Source organism: Chelonia mydas, chromosome 13 (genome assembly GCF_015237465.2).
Source record: "Chelonia mydas isolate rCheMyd1 chromosome 13, rCheMyd1.pri.v2, whole genome shotgun sequence".
In the NCBI taxonomy this organism is placed as follows: domain Eukaryota; kingdom Metazoa; phylum Chordata; order Testudines; family Cheloniidae; genus Chelonia; species Chelonia mydas.
The window spans coordinates 13549311-13572598 of NC_051253.2; the positions used below are offsets into that span (position 1 = coordinate 13549311).

General features: G+C 39.4%; 1 long non-coding RNA gene across 1 annotated transcript in view; it reads right to left on the minus strand.

The window, feature by feature from the left end:
• Positions 1–2337: 2337 nt before the first annotated feature.
• Positions 2338–23288, minus strand: part of LOC122462769 — a 140850-nt gene continuing 119899 nt past the window's right edge. The window contains exons 2-3 of the long non-coding RNA XR_006285521.1: positions 6577–6626; positions 2338–2961 (exon numbers count right to left, since the gene is read on the minus strand). This is a non-coding gene — a long non-coding RNA (uncharacterized LOC122462769). The remainder of the gene's footprint in view (positions 2962–6576; positions 6627–23288) is intronic.

Here is a 23288-nt window from a genome sequence, read left to right on the forward strand (position 1 = left end):
GGGCAAGTCATGCCTGACTAACCTAATTGCCTTCTATGATGAGATAACTGGCTCTGTGGATGAGGAGAAAGCAGTGGACGTGTTATTCCTTGACTGTAGCAAAGCTTTTGATACAGTCTCCCGCACTATTCTTGCCAGCCAGTTAAAGAAGTATGGACTGGATGAATGGACTATAAGGTGGATAGAAAGCTGGCCAGATCATCAGGCTCAAAGGGTAGTGATTTATGGCTCCATGTCTAGTTGGCAGCCGGTATCAAGCGGAGTGCCCCAAGGGTTGGTCCAGTTTTGTTCAATATCTTCATTAATGACCTGGAAGATAGCGTGGATTGCACCCTCAGCAAGTTTGCTGATGACACTAAACTGGGAGGAGTGGTAGATACACTGGAGGGTAGGGATAGGATACAGAGGGGCCTAGACAAATTAGATGATTGAGCCAAAAGAAATCTGATGAAGTTCAAGAAGGACAAGTGCAGAGTCCTGCACTTAGGACAGAAGAATCCCATGCACTGCTACAGACTAGGACCAAGTGGCTAGGCAGCAGTTCTGCAGAAAAGGACCCAAGGGTTACGGTGGATGAGAAGCTGGATATGAGTCAACAGTGTGCCCTTGTTGCCAAGAAGGCTAATGGCATTTTGGGCTGTATAAGTAGGAGCATTGCCAGCAGATCGTGGGACGTGATCATTCCCCTCTGTTCGGCATTGGTGAAGCCTCATCTGGAGTACTGTGTCCAGTTTTGGGCCCCACACTACAAAAAAGATGTGGAAAAATTGGAAAGAGTACAGCGGAAGGCAACAAAAATGATTACGGGGCTGGAGCACATGACTGATGAGGAGAGGCTGAGGGAGCTAGGATTGTTTAGTCTGCAGAAGAGAAGAACGATGGGGGATCTGATAGCTGCTATCAACTCCCTGAAAGGGGGTTCCAAAAAGGATGGATCTAGACTGTTCTCAGTGGTAGCAGATGACAGAACAATGAGTAATGGTCTCAAGTTTCAGCAGGGCCGGCTCCAGGCACCAGCTTTGAAAGCAGGTGCTTGGGGCAGCGTTCAGAATGGGGTGGTAGTCCGTGTCTCACGGCGGCAATTCGGCAGCAGCTCCGCCGCTCTTCCCGCCACAGCGGCTTTTGGGCGGCAGCCCCACCACTCTTCTGGGTGTGGTGGCAATGCGGCGGCAGCTCCGCCGCTATTGCGGTGGCAGCAATTCGGCGGCAACGGCTTGGGGCGGCAAAATTGGTAGAGCTGCCCCTGAGTTTCAGTGTGGGGTGTTTAGGTTGGATATTAGGAAAAACTTTTTCACTAGGAGAGTGGTGAAGCAGTGGAATGGGTTACCTAGGGAGGTGGTGGAATCTCCTTCCTTAGAAGTTTTTAAGGCCCGGCTTGACAAAGCCGTGGCTGGGATGATTTTGTTGGGGATTTGTCCTTTTTTGAGCAGGGGGTTGGACTAGATGACCTCCTGAGGTCCCTTCCAACCCTGATATTCTATGATTCTATGATGCTTTGCTAAGATATTCCAGCAATTTAACAATTTAACAAATTCATCTAACATTAATTCCATTCAGTGACCTAAAAAGTATTTCGCAAATGACAAAACCTTTCTAAAGTTGTATTTTTTCTAAATTGTGCTGCAAAACAAACTTGATTCTGGGGTCCACTGGTCAAATGCCCAGTAAGGTATGTATAGCGGTACGCTATACATACCTTATGCACCTGCAAAACTCCAACTGCGTATACAGGTTTATGTTTGGCATGCAGATCAAGTAACTGCATACTAAACTCCCTATGTGCACAAGCAATTATTTATTCTCCATACATAATTGAGGTTCTTTTCAGCCATATTGTGATATCAGTACAGACAGTTTTTCAAAAAGAGTGCACATACACCTGTACCATACCATCTTGAATGGTCACAGGGCTAGCTAGAGAGCCTTGCATCATTCGCTCAAACTGTACCAGCTCACGCATTTAGCTCTGGAGGTCCCTGCTTCAGTCCCTAGTGTGGAGGCCAAGATGGTGGCTGTCACTCATGCACAGAACTGTACATATACCTAGGCACAGTCTTTACTTGTGCAATCACATCTGGCACTGGGTGTGTTTAAAGACAATGCTGTGCAGATGTGCACAAGTAGTTTTGAAAATTTGGACCTGTGTGACTACTCTGCATTCATTTCAAACTGTCTAATCTTTATTGGGAACTGATGTTGTTTATTGATGTAAAAGCCAATATTTTTTCTACTATTGCTTCAGGAAGATGACTGAGTCATTAATGTTCGTACAGCATGTAGCAAATGTAAAGCACTATATCAGTATTTATTACAAATTATCATTATAAATGGCCTAACTACATTCACATTTACTTCACAAACCATTAAGGTCTATTGATGATGTGAAAGGTTTTCTCTATCCTAGTTATTTGCTGTATATCGTTATTTTTACAAAGATTAGACACCTAATTTTTCACGTACGTGTCTCAGCACATTCTATAGCAGTAATCATCCGCTTTACGAGAATTCTCCATGTACTGTCCTTTCCTGGTGAATGGGGAAGCTCTCACAGTCAATAAAAGAAAGCTATTCATTCTCTTCTCCTTGCCGTTCATTTTTTATATAAGACAGTTTCTCTCCAGTGGTGAATTTTGCCTGAACACCACTCTCTTCCCTTGGCTGGTTGAAATCTAGTGTTGCAGTAAATTCATTGTTCATTGTAGATAGGGTACATAGAAGGATGATAGTTCACAGCTCCCTAAGTTCTCTTTTTGTACAAGAATGATACATTTACAGTAGTTTTCTGTACTTTTTCTCTGTAGAGTACCCTACTGAGCTGACAGCTGAAGTCTCTGCTGTCAGGCTGCTTTCCAATGTCCATAAGCACCTTTTTCCCTTCTAATTGTTCAACGACTGGATTTACTACACTTGTTAGAGTTCATAGCAATAGAATCTGTGAACATGCATGGGGACTGACTCTTCCTGAAATAGAAACAAAATGAAGATTTAAGACTTTTATATAGTTTCTTCGCTAAAGCACCACAGTCTTGTGGAAAGTTATGTATCAATTTAACACCATTAATTTGGGCTTGAATAGGGACTGGGAGAGGCGGGCTCACTACAAAAGCAATTTTCCCTCTCTTAGTATTCACACCTCCTCCTCAATTATTGGGAGTGGATCACATCCACTCAAGCTGAATTGGCCTTGTCAGCACTGGTTCTCCACTTGTAAAGTAACTCCCTTCTCTTCATGTGCCAGTATATTTATGCCTGAATCTGTAATTTTCACTCCATGCGTCTGAAGAAGTAGGGTTTTTTACCCACAAAAGGTTATGTCCAAATAAATCTCTTAGTCTTTAAGATGCACCGGATTCCTCGTTGTTTTTGTGGAAAGTTGTTCCCTTTCTTGTGCAAAATATTTCTGTGCTTTTCCACACTTTAAAGGCAGAAGGCTCTTTCTTGGGACTCTTTGGGCTTTGTTAGAGTCACTTTTATTGTACCCTTGTCTGAGGAAAAAAATACTTCCTCACTCTTTAAAAATCAATGGTTTAGATGGCTGAAGAGATAATCTGGAGTGGCACATAGTAGAATGTAGTAGAAGTCAGCGTAAAATTGCAATGGAAATAGCAGCTTTTAGCAAAAACCAGGTTAAACAAACTGATAGTAAGCCTCTAGGATGACAGAGAATCTGATGAAAGCAAAAAACAAAACAAAACAACAACAACCTAGGAATACTTTGTATAACACCTCACGCCTAAACCAGATAAAACTGAATATCAAAGTGTTCTATCAATAATGTCGTCATGTGCCTAAGTATACAAAAGAAACTCTGAGGAACTAGCCCAAAGTTATGTCACCTAAGATATCATACCATTTACAGGTTTCAGAGTAGCAGCCGTGTGAGTCTGTATTCGCAAAAAGAAAAGGCGTCCTTGTGGCACCTTAGAGACTAACCAATTTATTTGAGCATAAGCTTTCGTGAGCAAGAGCTCACTTCCTCGGATGAATTCAGTGGAAAATACAGTGAGGAGATTTATATACACACAAAACATGAAAAAATGGGTGTTTATCATGCACACTGTAAGGAGAGTGATCACTTAAGATGAGCTATTACCAGCAGGAGATTTGGGGGGGTGGGGGGAAGAAAACCCTTTGTAGTGATAATCAAGGTGGGCCATTTCCAGCACTTAACAAGAACGTCTGAGGAACAGTGTGTGTGGGGGGAGGAAATAAACTTGTTTATTCCCTTGTTTATTTCTCCCCCCCCCCCCCCCCCACTGATCCTCAGACGTTCTTGTTAACTGCTGGAAATGGCCCACCTTGATTATCACTACAAAGGGTTTTCTTCCCCCGCCCCCCCACTCTCCTGCTGGTAATAGCTCATCTTAAGTGATCACTCTCCTTATAGTATGCATGATAAACACACGTTTTCATGTTCTGTGTGTATATAAATCTCCTCACTGTATTTTCCACTGAATGCATCCGAGGAAGTGAGCTGTAGCTCACGAAAGCTTATGCTCAAATAAATTGGTTAGTCTCTAAGATGCAACAAGGACTCCTTTTCTTTATACTATCTACAGTGTCAGTTCTCATGTTTCAGGGTAAATATCAATTAATGTTAATAAAACACCACGAAAGAAAACCAAAACAAGTTATGAAAGGTTGTTAAACAAGTCAACAAAAGAAAGAAACATCAGAATTAACTGGCACTATGCTATTAACTCTATTCTGACTGCAGTTTTTGAATACAAAGAGTGTAAATCAGGGGTGGAGCAATCACTTCATTAGCAAGGAGTTGTTAGGTTTCTGTAAGTCTGTGGCAGAGCCTTAGTGTTAAGTAGTTCAAAGTCTTAATTATTCATCACAGCAGAAACAGGAATAAAGTCTAATTTGGGATGAGAACTCCCATGCTGTCAGCAGCCTCTTCCATATTAATCACATGTTCCTAGCATGGCTAATTTTGGCAATCCCTGATGAAAAAAGAAAAGGAGTACTTGTGGCACCTTAGAGACTAACCAATTTATTTGAGCATAAGTTTTCGTGAGCTACAGCTCACTTCATTCATGGTTTGTGTGTATAAAAAGATCTTCTGTACTTTCCACAGTATGCATCCGATGAAGTGAGCTGTAGCTCACGAAAGCTTATGCTCAAATAAATTGGTTAGTCTCTAAGGTGCCACAAGTACTCCTTTTCTTTTTGCGAATACAGACTAACACGGCTGTTACTCTGAATCCCTGATGAGGTTCTCTCAGTTCCTTTAGAGTTTGTGGCCTCTTATTTGAGAATTCATACAGAATCTTAAAAATTATCCATATGTCTTACAAAGAAAAAGATTTCCACCTAAACAGTTCATACAAACATATGAAAGTTGGTTAACTGATGTTTTCTTGAGCAGGCATTTTTTCAACTAGTAAAAGCTTTAATACTGTCACCCATTACTGTAACATTTGAGTGTCTTCCACATTAAAGAGATTGGCAATAGGCAAATCCAAAGTGGACTCTCTCAGGAGTCAGTAGGAAGTGTTCATCTAACAAACAAGAATAAAAGAGATGCTAAAGTGACTTAGAAATATCTATATGCAAAACCCAGGAGTCGGACCAAATATTCAGCCCTGCTCTTTATTTTTGCATGTCCACTTTTATACCTGCAACTGCAAAATGAGCATGATGACAGAGGGCCCAGTTGCCTAATCTGCAATTGGTAACTCTCTGCCTTTGTCATTAGTACTAGTATGATAAAAAACAAATCCATTAAAGTATTTGAAATAATTTTTCTGTAGTTTAAATTGATTGGGAGCATTTTTTATCAAAAAATAAAAAGTGAAAAAAATTGATTTTCGGTTTTAGACAAAAATCTGAAAATAAAATTTGTTGGAACTTTTCATTGGGAAAATAAATAATTTTCTGAACAGCTCTAATTAGCACCATATTTTAATCATTTAAGGGTAATTAATAACTTCATTATTTCAGACACCTATAGTAAATGCAATGTAAGGGATCTCTTCCATAGGAAAGTAAAGTCCCAGTGTAGCAAACCACACAAGCATGTGTTTGACTACAAGCATGTGAGAACCCCCCATTGAGTTCGGTGACACCACTCACATACTTTACGTTACGTACATGTTTAAGTGCTTTTCAGAAGTGTGGCCTAGATGTCCAGTTTTTCTATACCCAGATTCCTTGACTTAACTTGTGTAAGTATTGTATTGAATAATCTCTTTTTATACGCCTTTTTGTGGCTCTTAACAGAGAGAGTTCACAGATCATTTTGTCGTTCATTTGAAAACAATTTTAGCGTAAAAGAAAGCTGTATTTATACTATGTACAATGTTGGGGTCATTTCAGTACGGCCATATAAAATAGTCTGATTCGACAATATACACCAACTTTTTCTAGCATTTTCATGTAATTCAGTTAGCTGCATCATTGACTCAATACAAAACCAATATATATTGTTTTTTAAATGGACGATTTCTACAAAATGAAATTATGATTTAATGAAGTGATAATTCCAGTAGACAACTATTTCCATAAGGTGGGATTTGCCCATTTTCATTCTTTTTGGTTATATTCTGTATATTGAAAACAGTTACTTACATGAGGAAGGTTTTCACAGAGTAGGCTCTAAGTAAGCAGGAGTCCAATATCTGTAGTAAAACGTATAAATCATGTGGTAGTTCTGGCTTCAGTCATTTGATGAATTAAAAAACAGAATTAACTGCATGATGAAAGAGCAACTTCAGTGTAATTCATGTTCTCTAACGTCTAGAAATAGGTAAAGTACCAGGATATATTAATCGGACTAATTTATTTTGGTAATAGACAAGAATTCAGGTCTTGCCTGGTTTTACTATTATGCTGTAATAATAGGACCTTTTGTTACAAACTATTTTCCTGGAGGAAAAATTGGAATCGGCCATTTACTGCAGAAAGGGATTTGCACTGAGGCAATTTTAATAAATCAAACTCACATAATCTGCAAACATTCTTTTTCAGTGACAAGATTTAAAGAAAACAACCAAAAAGCATGAAAATGTGCTAATCACCATGAACTGAAATGAAGATTAAATGCTTTTAACCCAAGGACTCGTGCCAAATCTGTTTAAGTAAATAATTACATTTTCTTTGTAAAAGGATACAGGATGGGTTTTTAAAAAATGTAATCCAGGTAAATTAGGACAGCTTTCCAAATGGAACAAAAACATTTTCTTCAACATAAAATATCCCAGGGTTTAAAAAAAAACCAAAATGTGAATGTAACATACAGTCTTCAATTAAATTTTGGTTTTTTGGCTCACCTAACAACAAAAAATAACAGCTATTAAGTACTACAGTATGACATTTTAATTCACAGCACTGAATTATTGCCTACAGTGCCAATTTAGGGATAGATCTTGAAAGCTGATTGATGTGGGTGGATCCCTTTGCAGAAACTCTTTAACTTCTGTGAGTTGAAGAATCAGGCCAATAGGGTAATTGCTTGCCAAAAAACAAATTATTGGACACTACATTCCATCCCTTTCAGTGTCCTTCTCCTCATAATAAACTGACTGCAGCACAGGAGCCATGGGCTGAGAGAGCATCTTAAGTGATCAACATTTGTATTATGATTAAGAATAATTTTAAGAATGAATGATAAAAATACCATCCATATTCAAAGGCGAGTGAGCCTATTTAACTTAAACTGTTTAACCATTTGAAGGACATTAAATAAATGATATGATAATATGATAATGATGAATGATAATTAATGATAATATGAAAAATACTATTTATTGGTGGTTGGTATTAAGTATTAAAGGATTTCAGCCTTTCAGTCCCTGGGATGACTCTTCGTTTGAATTATACATCTCACTGCTTGGTCAGCTAATGATACCAACAGAAGCTCTCTTTTTCTCTTTAAAATATTAAGTTAGTACAAGTACAAGCTGGCTTATTTCCCCTGAAGCTTAAATTGTCAATCAAGTAACGATACCATGTTCAAAAACCTTTCTTTAGCATTCCTTTTGTTATTGATCCACTTCTTTTCTGGCATTAGAAGATACTTCTCTGCTATAGGGAGGAAAATATACTATTTGCTAAGTTTTTAAATTACTTTTTCAACCATTAAAAGGTTCTTTCAGATGGTAAGACAGACAGTTGCTAATTATTAGCAGGTTAGTTTGCATGCCAGGCCAAATATGAAAGATACAACAGCACTGGTACAATAGACTCAGTTCTGCCCCATACTAGAATCAACTGAAATGTCTCGAGTTCAATGAAAGCAAGATTGGATCCAATCTGAACGCAAGTGTACTGGCAACATCAAAACATACTTGGGGTTTATAAACTGTTATTACTGCTGTATTAATGACATTGATACACATCATGATCAACTGGGGGAAAGGGTGGTGTCAGGAAGAATGTGCAGAGAGCAGGGTATAATAATATGGGTCAGACTTCACTGATGGCATAATAATATGCATCGGAATTTTCAGCAATTTAGATGTGACTCCATAATAAAATTGTTACTCTGCTGTGCACACAAATTAGATTACATTATTATATGTCACAGTTATTCAGGAATTAACTTAAGAGTGCCACAGAAATACTAATTGCATAGAGACTAGAGCTCAACATACTCATTCTTTTAACAGACTTATTCTTAGATCAGACATTTAAGGCTGCATAATTACATGTGCGAATGGTCAGATCTGGTCATCTGGTTTGTGAACACACTCACAGTACACCTATTCAGTGTACCATTGCACGTATAATTTTTTCAAAAATCAGGCCCAAGACATTTAGAACAACTTTAAGGATGTCAATGCAACAAACGAAACATTTTTAAAACAGTATATTGACCTTGATATCTTATATTTATATCTTTGTTGGACCCTATATTGCCATGGAAACCATTACCGTTTATATACCTATGAGAGACTTCTGTAAAGCCTTCTGCATGGTGTCTTTACCCACTTGATTTACATTTCTCAAATCATTTGATTGGTTCTAGAATGGCGTGAGGTACCAGGAAAGGACAATTCCTCAACTAGGCAAACGCCACAGCACCCACTACAGAATTCAACATTTGTGAAGAATAATTCTTAGTTCTTAATGTTCCAGAGGTATATTAAACATGAGGAAGCACCCATTCAGCTGGTGATTGTATGTGGCAGCCAACAGAATTCTAGTATTTTATCAGGGTAACGTCACGTTCATTGTATAGTGACATTTACTCTTACTTTTAATAGGCAAATCTAACAGAATGCCATTCTGCCACTTTCTACAGAACTTCAGAGCCAGCAATGAAGGCTAATCTTTGAAGTATGAAATGGAGGTGGCTGAACACAAGGTAAACATTTTTAAATGTCACCTGGGACTACGGCACTACATAGGACATACGAATTATAACACTATCAGCGTGCACAGGAAGCTGGCATTCAGCACCATGTCATAGCAGCTTTTTCCTAGCAGAAGCGTGGTCCTTGATTAGCCTACATTTGCCTTTAGGAGGAATCAGTGTTTATAGCAAACACATAGGGCTGGATCCTCGTCTGGTGGAAATCAGCATCAGTCCATTGACAACAATAGAGCTGTACTGATTTGCAAGAGCTGGGGATCCAGTCTATCATGTAAATTAGTGTAGCTCAGGCATTCATTTTTTTAAAATGTACGATTTATAAACTTGCATCACGAGATTGGGAACACTATTATAAACACTTTGGACTAGATTATGCGACCCTTACCCATGTGGATGAGCATTTATTCACACAAAAAGACACCTGGATTTCACGTGAGAATCTATTTATGTGAGTTAAGTGCTCACCAGAAAAGGCAAGAGCTCTATAGTTTGATCCATTATATATAACAATTTTTCAGGAATTAATTTAAGATTGTCACAGAACTGCTAAAATGCACTGAATCTAGTGCTCGGTTCATTTGCTTTTTTAACAAGCATTCATAAATGAGACACATAAGGCCCCATTAGCAGCCAGCTTCAAACTTTGTCCATCCACTTTGCAATTGTTGCTGACTGCTATCCATAAAAGTGGGTGTGCTCTTACTTTTCACACAAATGTTGGGCAGCAGAACATCTAACTGCCATTTTTACACATTCAGTTGACTACACAATCAAAATGCGCACTTTTGCAGACATAATCAGTTATGCATTATTATCAGTATTCAAAAGTGTGCATTCAAATTTGGAAGCACATAACAGCCCCAGAGAATATGTAAAACAGTCTCTTGAATATTTAATCTCATATTTAAACAAGCTAGCTTACTATGTTTATATTTGGTTTGTATTCTTTCCATGAATATCCTAAAAACATTTTAGGGCAAGTATATCAATCAAACAAGCATATTTTAAGGTAATATTAGAGTAACTTCTGAGAAGTGAATTTCACATATGAAACTCCCAGGGAACCTATTCAAAGAATTACATTTAACAAATAAGGGAAAAGAAACATTATCAACCGGTAAGCCAAATTAGAACTAGGTCTAAGCCTAATGAATCAAGTCCCAGGATTGTTGCACGATGTGAAAATGCCAGTTTGCCAAAACCTTTAGCTCAGTACCTTGTTATTTGATTTACTAAGTGATTTTGCAAGGAATGTACTAACTGCAAAACAAACAGAAATGTATAAATAATGCACTAACCATAAAGGTTATGAATAAGCAGCAGATGTGTGATCATACACTTGGAAATTTATGAAATGTACCAAACATATATTTTATATTTATGTTGGAAAAGGGAAAGTTGTAAGCCATAAAATAGTTATCTGTAAGTAGTCTGAGAGATATATAAGCAACTGAACCAGATAGCACTGGAATCAGTCATCATTGTCATCTGCTATAAGCTTTGGTTCCAGAGACCTGGTAATGTAATATGCCTTTCTGTTATGCATTAGTATATTAGTATAGCCAAATTAGGTACCTGAGGTTTCTTAAATTATTAAGAAAGATCAAACCTGAACTGGCAACAGTATCACGCAACCCATATAGCAAATCAAAACCTTGTTTTTAAAATACTATCAAAGAAGTACTTGTAAATAAGCTACAATCTAGGAATACCTCTCAGAAATTGTTTAGCTAATAATCCTGTAAAATGAATGAATTCAAAGAAACTAATTATCTGTTTGTGATCAAAAGGTAGCATGAGAGGAAAAAAAATCATGCAATAAGTTATTAATTGCAGATTATCTATCCAGCCCTAGCTGGGCTAAAAAATGTAGCCTTAAACAACATTTCCTATATTATGCAAACAAATAAATACACTAGTTACTAGGGCTGGTTGAAACTTTTCTGTTGAAATATTTTCCCCCCAATGGAAAATTGGGTTTTCAATTAATCGAAAACTTTCCTGAAAGTGTCTGCTTTTCTCTAATTTTTTTCTTATTTTTTTGTTAAAAAATATTTCAATTTTCAGCCAAAAATGTTTGTTTATATGTTGCTACAAACCAGAAGAAAAATTAGTTTGTAGGTTTTTGGTTATTCAAACAGTTAAAAATTACTGATGAAAATTTCAACTTAAATGAAACAAATTAATTTTTGTCAATTTTTTTCATTGGAGGTAGGAAACATTTCCAGACCAGCTCTATTAGCAATGTATTCTAGAGATCCGTTTCTATACATGTGTTACATAGTAATCTTAACATGGGTCTCTATTTCCTTCTTTCCATTGTCTCTTTCCTCTGAAGAACCTGCCCTTTTCCTTCTTTCTTTGCCTACCCATTCCTAGTCCTATTCTCTTTCCACTCTGCAGTGTTTGTTATCATCCTCCTTCCTCTATCTTCCATTTTCCTATTCCTTATTTTCCTTCTCCATATTCCTCTTTCTTGGTGTCCAAAGAATCTCTTCTGGATGTCCTCTCTATGTCCATCTTTTTCTTCCTATCTTTCCTTCCCTTCTTGATCATCTCTCCCCTTTATTAATTCATTATCCTAAGCATCAGCTTCTCTCTTCCTATTTTTGTATCCTCACTTTGTCTTCTTCCTTCCCTAGCACTAAAAGATTATCCTTTGGATTAAAAAAAAATCAAAACAAAAAACATCATGTTGTATAGATGGAACTTGAAGGATATTAGAACTTTGAAATTAGTAGAGAAAAACGTAGGCAGCGACACTGTTGTCTTCACTGGCCTGAAACAGATTGGACTTGGTCTGTGCTTCAAGCTGAAACATTTGTTTTGTTGTTGTTTCTTCTCTGAAGGGGTGAGGATGCTGGATGAAGTCCTTATTTCCTTCAGCAACTGAGCCAGGGATACTGGGCAAAACCAGTTTCTTGCTGCTGATGTTGAGTGGCCGTTGCCTAAGAGCTCATAGCAGAGAAGAATTTAAATCCAACTTCAGTAACCCAGTTTAGGGGAACTGAAGCTGTGCCTGGAGTTTATGTCTGAGGGAACAACTGAAAACAGCTTCTTTGTGGTAAAGCTGATACATCTGAAGTAAGCGCCTATAGAAAGGTAATCTTAAAGGGGTAACATTGGCAACAGAATTAAAATCTCAAATTCCAGTGCTGGTTCCATGATGTATGAGTACAGGGTTCAGAGTTTCCCAAACTAAGTTTGGTTACCAACAGTTAACAGGATGGAATTTGAAAGCTTTTATTTACCTTTTAGTTTATAGACCTGTGAAATTGCAATGAAGGGAAAGGGGGCTTCTTGCTCAGCACTATATGGAGAAGATGTGGCAGGCAGAACTGAACAGTTATGAGGACATGCTTTGCCCTATCTAAGACTAGCTGAAAGCAGATAACTGTGAGGAATTATTCCCTATGTTTCCTGTGCCCACACCCCCACTCACCCACCCCTCCCACACACACAGCACCACATACTACACTAATTGTGGTTAGATCTACAGCCGATCAGGAATTTTTCAGCTGAACTATATTCTCATGGAAAACGTAGTTTCCACAAAATCAGTTTTTTTCCCCGTGGAAAACATGTGATTTTCCACTGAGAAAATAAAAATGAAATATTTCATTTTGAGTCTGCTCAACCCAGATGAGACTGTTTCCTTTTGTTGAACTGACCTGAAATGTTTTGTTTCAAATCAGTTTAAAAAAAATTAACTGTACTTCCCTGCACTCCCTGCCTTATGGGAGTTGTAGTTTGGGCCACCAATCTCTCCTATGGGCTGAGCTCCCTGCAGCACTCCATCTCCCATAACACAATGGCACTGTCCCTCTGATCAAGAGCTGTGTGGTGCCTCCTGGGAGTCACAGGATGCTGGGTACATCATGGGAGATGTAGTTCAGGAGTCTGACGACTCTTCTCCTCTCCTTTGTGTCATTTCCCCAGGATGTGCCCAGAGACAAGTGATTCCCAGGATGCAGCATGTAGGGTTTAATCAGAGGGAAATCCACAAGGGCAGTATACAGCTCCTTATCTAGATACCCTCTGACCATGGGATAGCCTTTTCCATTGAATTCAATTAGATTAAAGATATAAATAAAGCAACATTAAATTTTTCTATACTTAATTGCCTAGCCCTTGGCACAACCACCCAAGTACATGCCACATTCAAAACATGTTTTAAAAGAGTCTGGATAATAACGTCACTTCAGTCTCTCTAAAAGGGAAGGGCATCTTAATGTCTGTCTCCAAGGAAGCATACATGATGACACTGTGTCTGATCCTGCTTCCACTGAAATCACCCACAAAGCTCCAGTAGTGGCTAGAGCCACCAGCATTTGCAAGGGTGAAACCTAGGGATGCAATATTCAAGAATAAAAGGAGATCAAGGCCATACACATTTATTTGTAAAAATAGAGCGGTGAGAAGTTTAAGAGCAAACTAGGGAAAGATAATGAGCAGGCATGTTTTATAAGGAACAACCTTTCTCTGAACTCTATGCAGAAGCCTGGGCTTATACAAAAAGTACTCCAATAAGACTGTAGGAGGGGAAAAATGTATTCATGCATGCCCTTCTCATATTTCTATGCTTCAGTCCCAAGGCAAGTGAGAGAGCTGTAAATTACAGGGTCAGATTAAACAAAATTGCAGGCACCTGCAAAGAGCAGGCAGATAAGTAAAAAACAGAATAAAAAGGACATGGTTATGATACTCATGGGAAATTGCTATGATTGGGAATTAACTGCCTAAGTTCAAATATAAGCCTGCATATAAGTAGACAGAAAAAAAGACAACCTTAGGGCTGGATCCAATGCAGCACAGGTGTGGAGTGCTGTGTCTGTAATATAAATACAAAGTAAATAGTGACCAATCGAGACAGGCAGCAGATTTTCCATTGCTGTTTCACTGTTACTGAGATCCTTGCTGCGTGGCTGTGTCATTCCCGTGCCCAGAGCAAGGCCTAAAAGGGGAGAGTCCAGTTAAGGACCTCATTTAGGTACTGAGGATCACAGTGAAGCCATGCCTCATCAAATACAACCATTCTCTGATCTTGTGTTTTAGCTTGTCTTTTGTGGGTAAGGGATTGCTCACACACAGGGCTTGAGACTTTCTAGCATAGAGGACTACACCGCTTCATGGTTTGTGTTGCAGCCATTTCGCATCTATAGATGCAAAGCAATCATAAGGCCCTCCTACCAAATACCCATGGTGCATCAGACCTCCTTGCCAGGTGCAGAATGACCATTGTTAGACCTACATGCACACCACCCAGAGGAATCTCTGGAGGCAGCTGGCGAGAGGAGGCACTATAAGGGCATTCCTACACCTTGGCAATTCACTGATAGATAGCACAACGGCCCATGGTGCCATTGCAGCTGGGGTGGAAGTATGAGCAGCCATTGTAGGAGTGCTCTAACCTGCACCAGGGTCAAACTGACCCTCAGCAACCCCAGGATGAATCACTCCCTGAAATCACGCCTCCCACTCGACACACTATTGTTTAACTTTCCTTGAGCCCAAATATAGGCTCCATTCCCACTTTTGCGAGAAGAAAAAAACCCAACATTGCTGCGCATCTTGCAGTGAATCGAAGGAGCAAAGTATCAGTGAGCAGGGAAAGGAAAGGGCATCTGGTATTATCCCACCTACTAATACGCCAGCCTCATAAAGATTTTAGGGTTCCCTAGCTGCCTGGATTTACAGCTTATGCATTTTAGCTCAGATTTTCATTTAACTGCTTGGTGCTTGAAATGCTTTCTTCTTTAAATTAACTGGATTCTATATTCATCACCTTAAAAAAAGCATGAATGTATGTGTCTTTAAAATGTATAGCTGCATCCTGAAAAGAAGTACTAGTGGCACCTTAGAGACTAACCAATTTATTTTAGCATAAGCTTTCGTGAGCTACAGCTCGCTTCAATGGATGCATCCTGTAGCAGCTGTGGCAGAGGAGAAGTCAGGGTGTGTAAATAGGTATGCTGACAAAGCTCAAACACAGAGGGACAGATTCTTTGTCTCTCGTGCTCCTTTGGAGGCAGAGGGGCTCGAGCTGTACCCCACAGGGCTGGGGAAGGGTTGCCCTGGCATGACCAGGTACAGTACAGGGCCATTATAAATGAGTTGAGTTTTCTGTAGTGCCTACTTGGAAGCTCTGGCTGCCCCACATTACAGAATGGCCCATAGGCTGCCCTCAAGAGGCTGCTGTAAATTAGAGCACAGCTGGGGCTGCTTTTACTTATCCCAGGGGCTATTTCAGACACTGATAAAGCACAAAATGTCAACAAGAACATTTACTCAGCCCCATAGTACAAATGCATTTATAATACAGGCTTTAATTGCACAACCACAGCCTATCATAGTCACATGTGTCCCTAAGACTGTAGGGAAAAAATGAATTCCTTACATCGCAGCATTTGCAAAATATTATATTCTGTCATTCTGTAATTCAGCATGAACATCCCTGGAGCTGGGATAACGTTAAAAACAAACGGACAATATTTGCTCTTTTGGGGATGAATTCACTTTGGCAAAAGCATTCAAGGGCGTGTGTTTTCAGGGAGCAGGTTGAGAAAGCATTAGAGCATTTGTGGAAACTGAATGTTAAAGTCACGCGTGAGCGTATAGTGTCCGAAAGGCTTTATAGGCTCCTTTAGCAGCACACTTACCGGATTAGGTCCTCATGTATTTGTAAGCAAAAAATGTTCTTACCAGGGCAAGAGAGTAACAACTAGTTAAAAACTTTACAGCGATTGTTCTACTGCCACATCCTTCTGGGCGTGTGACTATAACCAAGGACCGCTCCCTTACTTGGAACTGTCCTAATTAAAAATTGGTATAGTATTGAAGGCAAAAACTGTGATTATACAGCATTACGGTTGCACAGCCAAGTAGCAGTATTTGGCCCACAATGTTGCCAATTCAGCACTAGGCCTGCTTTTGTCTCTGAACACCTTTTATCTGACTTGGAACAGCGACTCAGACACATCACTAGCTCACTCTTATAGAGCAAGATTTTTGAGGGTACTGAACACCTTCCAAAAGGGACTCAGCATGTCCCAGCATGAGATCCTGAATATTTCAGTGAAAACTACCAAATAAACTACCAGACAAAATTCAGTCCTCCCTCTAAATCTGTCAACAAATCAATAGGTTAGGAAATTAAAGTAGTGTAAAAGTACTAGACAAATTCCTTGGACTCTAATTAATCTAAGAGAGAGAACTGGTCACCTTAATCTTCTGCCATCATTGCTAATGATCAAAATATGTATCTGTAAATGGATGCTTTGTTCTCTGGCTTCTAACTTGGCTTCTTAGACATGGTGCATAAGCTTATTGGAAGGTTCCATTTGCCTTTCTACAGTAACTCTCTAATAAGTTTACAACTAAGTATCTACCCTGGACTGAAGCGTCTTGGCAAACAAGATCCCAGCTCAGGAGTAATGGTTTAAAAATTCAAAGAGAGAGAGAGAGATTTTAAGTGTATTTATTTTTGCATTTAGATGATTCAGAAGAATGCTGTGTATTTCTGTGGGTCCCATAAATTGTAACCTTGGGTAGAAGTTGTGTGAAGAGATGTAGAGAAGGAAACAATTGCCCAAAACTAACCCAGGCATTTTAACAGATGGAAGGCAAGGTAGCAAAGGACTGCTGGTGCACCCAGAGTAGGTTGTTAGAAGAGCCAGGTTGCAGACTGAGCCACTGGAGAAGACGAGGAGCCCAAGTTGCCAAATAGTAGGGAAAGGGGTCCTATGTGGTAAATATTCTGCAGAGGTAGATACCTCAGAAAAAGGCTCAATCTTAGCTACTCCCAGACCCCTTCAAAACCCATGGAGCTTCAAACCACTGGATTTGAAACCACAGATTACAGCATGGAAAGAAACGACATTCATGCACATCTCCACCATTTCTGCATGTACATAGTAATTTGTTTTTTATGGGTTTCCTTAATTATGAAGCTTTCATTTCAGTAGTAGAATTTGACCCATAATTTTGCCAGTCCTGTACTAGCCACAATTGATTCTGAACCCATTAGTAATTTTGAGACGTTACTAAGACATATGACTAGCTCACTGTTGATGAAATAGTATCTTTCATAGGTTTTGTTTGTTTAAATTAAGACAGCCAATTTGTTAATGTTTGCAAATCAGTGATCATGTATATTCAGAAATCCTTTTCATGTTTTAATAGGCATTGCTGGTATTAGCCTGATAATGAGTCCTAATAAGTCATTACAAGGGACTGTGTCAAAGATCTGCAAAACAACTCTACAAAAGCCATTACCATCTATCAGACTGAAAATCTGCTTTTTAAAAAAGTCCTGACTAACTAGAGATTTACATAAGAGTCTGCTACTACTCTGAAATACTGTTCATAAGGTCAGTACACATCTGAAACACAGCCTTGAAATGTATTTACATAACATACAACAACAGCTCCACTGGAGCCATTAAGTTTAGATACATAATACAAATTTTTGAAGTACATATTTACATATTTGTATACATTACCTTTGCCAGACTTGTCTCCTTTGATTTATTATTTGGTGAGCACCTAGGTGCTCAAAGAAGAAATGAGGACAACCCCTGACCCAAACAAGCGTACATTCTAGGATAGACAGACAGATGATGAGACTCAGAAGAAGGATCTAACTTCTTGTTGGTTTTCTATTCCCACAATGATTACTTTTTTCCCTGCTGTGGGTGTCATGGAAGAATCAGTGTTTCAGCAGGCATCTAACAGGCATCACTGGAGGTTTGATGAACCAGGATTGGAAGACAGACCAGAGACCATTCCTGGTGAGGCCTCTGCTATTGAATTTGTGACAGCCAGGGCAGGTTTCCATACTGCCAGCAGCCGCACTAACTACACTGTGAGATGGCAATTTTCCGCTCCTCTAAACAGTGAGCAGTCAGCTGCTGCCAAGAAGCACTGTTGGACATAGAATACCTGATAGCTAGCTAAAGGGATAGCCCTCTAGACTGCACACTATGCCACAGTGTATGTGCCAGTGAGTAAGCCAGTCCAAAATTCAGTGACTATATTGTTCAGGAGTCACTCAGCTTTACTCATGATAACACTGAAGCTTCCCCAACCCTAGCCTTTTAGCCCACGTTTTGTTGATAGCTAGAGCTTGTGTCTTCCTCTGAGATACTACTTGAACATGCTGTAACCTACCATGGAGTTTGGTGGCAGAGGGTCAGTGGTCCCAGTATGGAGGCTTAGCATTCTAGGACTATAGGAAGGGGAGCCTAGAATATTAATACTATATTAAACACTAATCAGTCTACATATTAACCACTGTGCATACCAGTGATGGGTACACTGTGTTAGTGGTTTTAATTCTGGTGATAAGCAAAAGGAATTGGAACCCTTTCCCGCTACTTACATTTCCAACTTAAGACAAATTGAAGAGCCAGCCTTACAGACTGGCCAACGCACAGACAAAAAATTAGTATTGACAACAATGTGGGTGGGATGTCAGGTCTCCATTCATCTCATTCTTCAGTATGCTGAAATTCCAGAGCATATTGCTATTTTGTATTAGCCATAATGATCTTGAGTCATGCTCTGCAGTCAGGTAATGAATGCTCAGCAGAGATTGGTCACCTCGCTTTGCTGTATGCCAAAATATGATTCTGAGATACATACACTTCTCACATAGGGCAGCTTTTCAGTATTAATTGTTTTATTAGTGTCCACACTATTGCACTTGCAGATTAATAGCCTGAAGTCCTATTACCTCACACATTCCCTACGCTATATAATTTAGCCACAGACTTCTTATTTTTAGGGCATGTTATGTGCTCTTAAGGCTGTACATAAAATGCTGCTTTGCTGTATACTAGTTGAATCTCATGGATTAAGATGTCTCTTTTGGATTGCCAGGTACGTATTAATTTTAATGAGTACCATTTCATATATAATAGATCTAGAGCATAAACTTCTCATAGGAAGTCCTCCCCAATACAGAGAACAGTTTTATTCCATATCCAGCTCCAGTGAGAGGAAGCATAATCTTGAGGAACAACCAATGGGCTGGGAGTCAAACATGATTTCCATGCTGAAGATGTGCCCTGTTATCTAGTGGTCTGAGCTCAGGACTGGCATTCAAGAACTCTCAGGTTATAATCCTGGCTCCACCACTGATTTTTTAAATTTGTCTAAGGACAGAGAGTTTCACATCTCTGCTTCAGTTTCCTCCAATCTATAAAATAGAGACATTTACTTACCTACCTGCACTGGACTGAGAAATTTAATGTTTGTACATCACTTTCAATGCATATGAGCCATTTTAAAGTCTAGAGAACCTAAATATTTTCACCTTCATTATGCCCAGCTTTGCAAACCTCAACCTGCAGGCCATACAAACTATTAGAAGCATTCAATTTGCTTCCCTTGTCTTCAGGTCCACTATACAGAAGTGTCACTGCTTATGTCCAACAGGATTGTGAGAAAGCCAGAGTTTGAAGAAGAAAGTAAAGCCAATGTGAAATATAAAGGACTATGGATTAAACACAGAGAAATGAGACTTCAGCACAGCACTATCTCGCTCAGACACTGCCTTCCAAAATAATCCAGTACACAAGGAATCCCTCAATAGTACAGTTGATGCCATATTTAATTCCTACATGCAGGTCTCCTTGTAAAGCTTTGAAGAAGTCCAAGACAATTAGTTCTCCAGCAGGAACAGCACATAACACTCACCTATGCAAAAACCTGAATAACTCTTAACGAAGCTGAAAAAAAGGATGTGATTAAGATACTCCAGAAAAGCTCCATTGTTAGCCAGGCAGCACTACAGAAAAGTCTCTTAGCAACACACCAATGGTCCCCTTGAAAAGATTTTGTGAAGCTCCTGAAGCATACTAGTAATCCACAGAGGACTGTGTTAAATCAATCATCTCATTAATCTTTTTCAACTTCTGGCAAACCTACCCTGCTGGGACTTGAATAGGGTGACCAGATGTCCCGATTTTATAGGGACAGTCCCAATATTCAGGGCTTTTTCTTATATAGGTGCCTATTACTCCTATCCCCTGTCCCGATTTGTCACACTTTCTATCTGGTCACCCTAGACTGGAACCACACACTATATCCGAAAAGATTAGCTCTCACAAACGAGAGGTGAATTTCTCATGGTTGCCAACAACAGTGGCGCTGTTCTTGTGAGAAGTCTAGTTATCAGGACACATGTTCAGTGTGAACAGCCAAATTTTAGTCCGCTATGAGTCAGTAACATACTTTTCAGCACTACTCTGAAATGAAGTGGAGGATTACTCCAATAGCCCCAGGACTAGAGATAGGTTTTCATCTTCCTGTTGACCTAGATGAGAAGTCATAGCACTTTTTTGGGGTGGGAGGAGGCAGGACTTGAGTAAAGTTCTGCTATCAAATACCCCTGTGCAATCCCACTGGAGTCAATGGAGTTGTTTGGGTGAAATCAATGATACCACTGGGCCCTTTGTGTTACAAAGGAGTCTGTTTTCTCTTCCTCGTCTCCTCTTTATTGTATATCATATGGAACTATTGTAGTAGTGACTTTACTTGACTGCTTTCAGTAGCTTCCAATATGCCAGTATTAAAACCTGGGATGGTTTTGAACAGGGCCAGCTCTAGACCAAATGGCACCATAGGCAAAGAGCATCTTTGGCGCCCCTGACCCCCATTAGTTAAACTTTTGAATACCTTATTTTTTATTGCATTTGTAGTCCTTTTCATGACTTTGATGCACAATTTGCATGCATGATATATCCCTGTCATATAAAATGATAAATGTGTATGCCAAGAACTGTAAATCTATATTTATTCATGCATTTTGTTGCTAACAACAAAAACAGTGCCTGGAGCCCGGTGCCCCCCCCAAGCATGGCACCCCAGGTGGTCACCTGGGTTGCTTCTCCCGGTTTTGAATTAGTGAGGATCTGGGTAGATCAGAAATGATTTAGTTCAGCTAAGCAACCACACAAAATTAAAACCTTATATAAAGTTCATTCAAATTTATCCAAAACACTTTGGCCAAGACTGTCAAAAATAGAAGCCGAGGGTCAAGCTTCTAAATCCATATTTCGGTACCAAAATACATGACCTCATTTTGAAAAGTGCTGAACATCCATTGAATGCGAAGAGAGCTAGTGGGTGCTCTGCACTTCTGTAAATCATGCCATATATTTAGTTCCTGAAATATGGACATAGAAACCTGACTTTAGGCTCCTATTTTTGACAATCTTGGCCTTAGGGTTTGCAGATCAGGCTGGAAATCTCAAAAGATCGGGTTTTCTTTAGGCTTGCAACAGTAACGAATTAACCCTTTCTATAACTCTGGACAAAGACTTAAAATATTGCCCATGGTCTCACTCCATCTAATAGTATGAAGCAAAAAACACCCCCCAAAACACCAAAAACCACCACCAGTTGCCAATACATCCCTGTAGGCTGACATCAAATAGCATTGGATACAGCGTCTATTAGTGATCAGAGAAGCATCCAAGGACCACAGCAAAATATATAATCACGTCAAATCAAAGTGAAAATGGAAAACTTATGAAAAATAATTTATCTACTCATTTTCTTTCTTTTCACCATTGTATGTTGCTCCTCATTCACTGTTTCCCTGAGTGCTGGCCCATCCAGTTCAGACAAACACATCACTGATCTGTTTCCACTATTTCTTGGTACTAGCTGGAAATACAACAAGGCCTATACACTTTTGACATATCAATTAACCCCTTCAAAGCATACGTTATAAAAAATATTAAAAGAATCCCGATGCCATTTGATAGAGCTTAAGTGGTGCATTGATCCTCAACACAGCCTGAGAATTTCATCCTTTCAGATTCCCATTCCAGCTGAACTGCAGAGGCATCTTGAAGAACAAGGAGGAGGAAGAGGAGAAACACTCTCACCCAAAATTAATCCAAGCTTTTGACCCTCCAAAGGGCAATTGGCACAGGTGCTGGAACTAGCGGTGCTGGGACTAGCGGTGCTGGGGGTGCTGCTGTACCCCCTGGCTTGAAGTGGTTTCCATCATATATAGGGTTTACAGTTTGGTTCAATGGCTCTCAGCACCCCCACTATACAAATTGTCTCAGCACCCCTGGCAAGCGGTTTCACTTAGAGTTCTGGTCTGCAAGGGTTCAAGTTGTCAGGGGTGCTGAAACTAGGGGTGCTGGGGGTATGGCAAACCCTCTCCCACGCCTCCCCCCGGCTTAAAGTGGTTTCCATTATATATGGGGTTTACAGTTTCGTTCAATGGCTTTCAACAACCGCACTGTACAAATTGTTCAAACGCCACTGCAAGGGGTTTTGTTTTTTAAATGTGAACCTGTTTGCGTCTCCCTATTTCAAATACAAGCAATCCTGCTATGTTTCATATATTTTTTTATGATGGATAAGGATAAGAAATCTTATCACTCACTCTGCAGATTAAGTAACAGCAGAAGTCAAAGGAAATGTCACTTGGGAACAAATGTCTGTGACTTTAGCTGCAGAGTGAATTCCACTGGCAAATATTTTGACGTTGACGTTTTGATTTTCCTCTGCTATTCTAATCTCATGGTCTTTGTAAAGGTGATGGCAAAAGCAAGACAACCTACTGAGCTCTGTCCTTTTGCCATTCCTGAGGAATAAAACCTTTACTATCTTAGGAACAAAAATGACTGTATGTTATATGAAATAGTTTTAATTATTTAGCATGGCATGGGCATGCTAATAAGAATAAATTCATATAGTAATTAAATATACAATAGCTTGGCATCAATCCAATTGGCAAAAAATTCAGGCATCAGCAAGCACTGGGTAACTATCACTGCTGGCAGACTATATACAAAAGTAAACCTTTGCTTGTATGGCTAAAAATTAAAAGTGAAGCATATTATAGACTGTACTGACAGTGTTAATGTGCATATTTAAAAGGGGGAAAAAAACCTGACGGAGCTTCATGTGAACAAACAATGGAATAAGCAATAATGATATT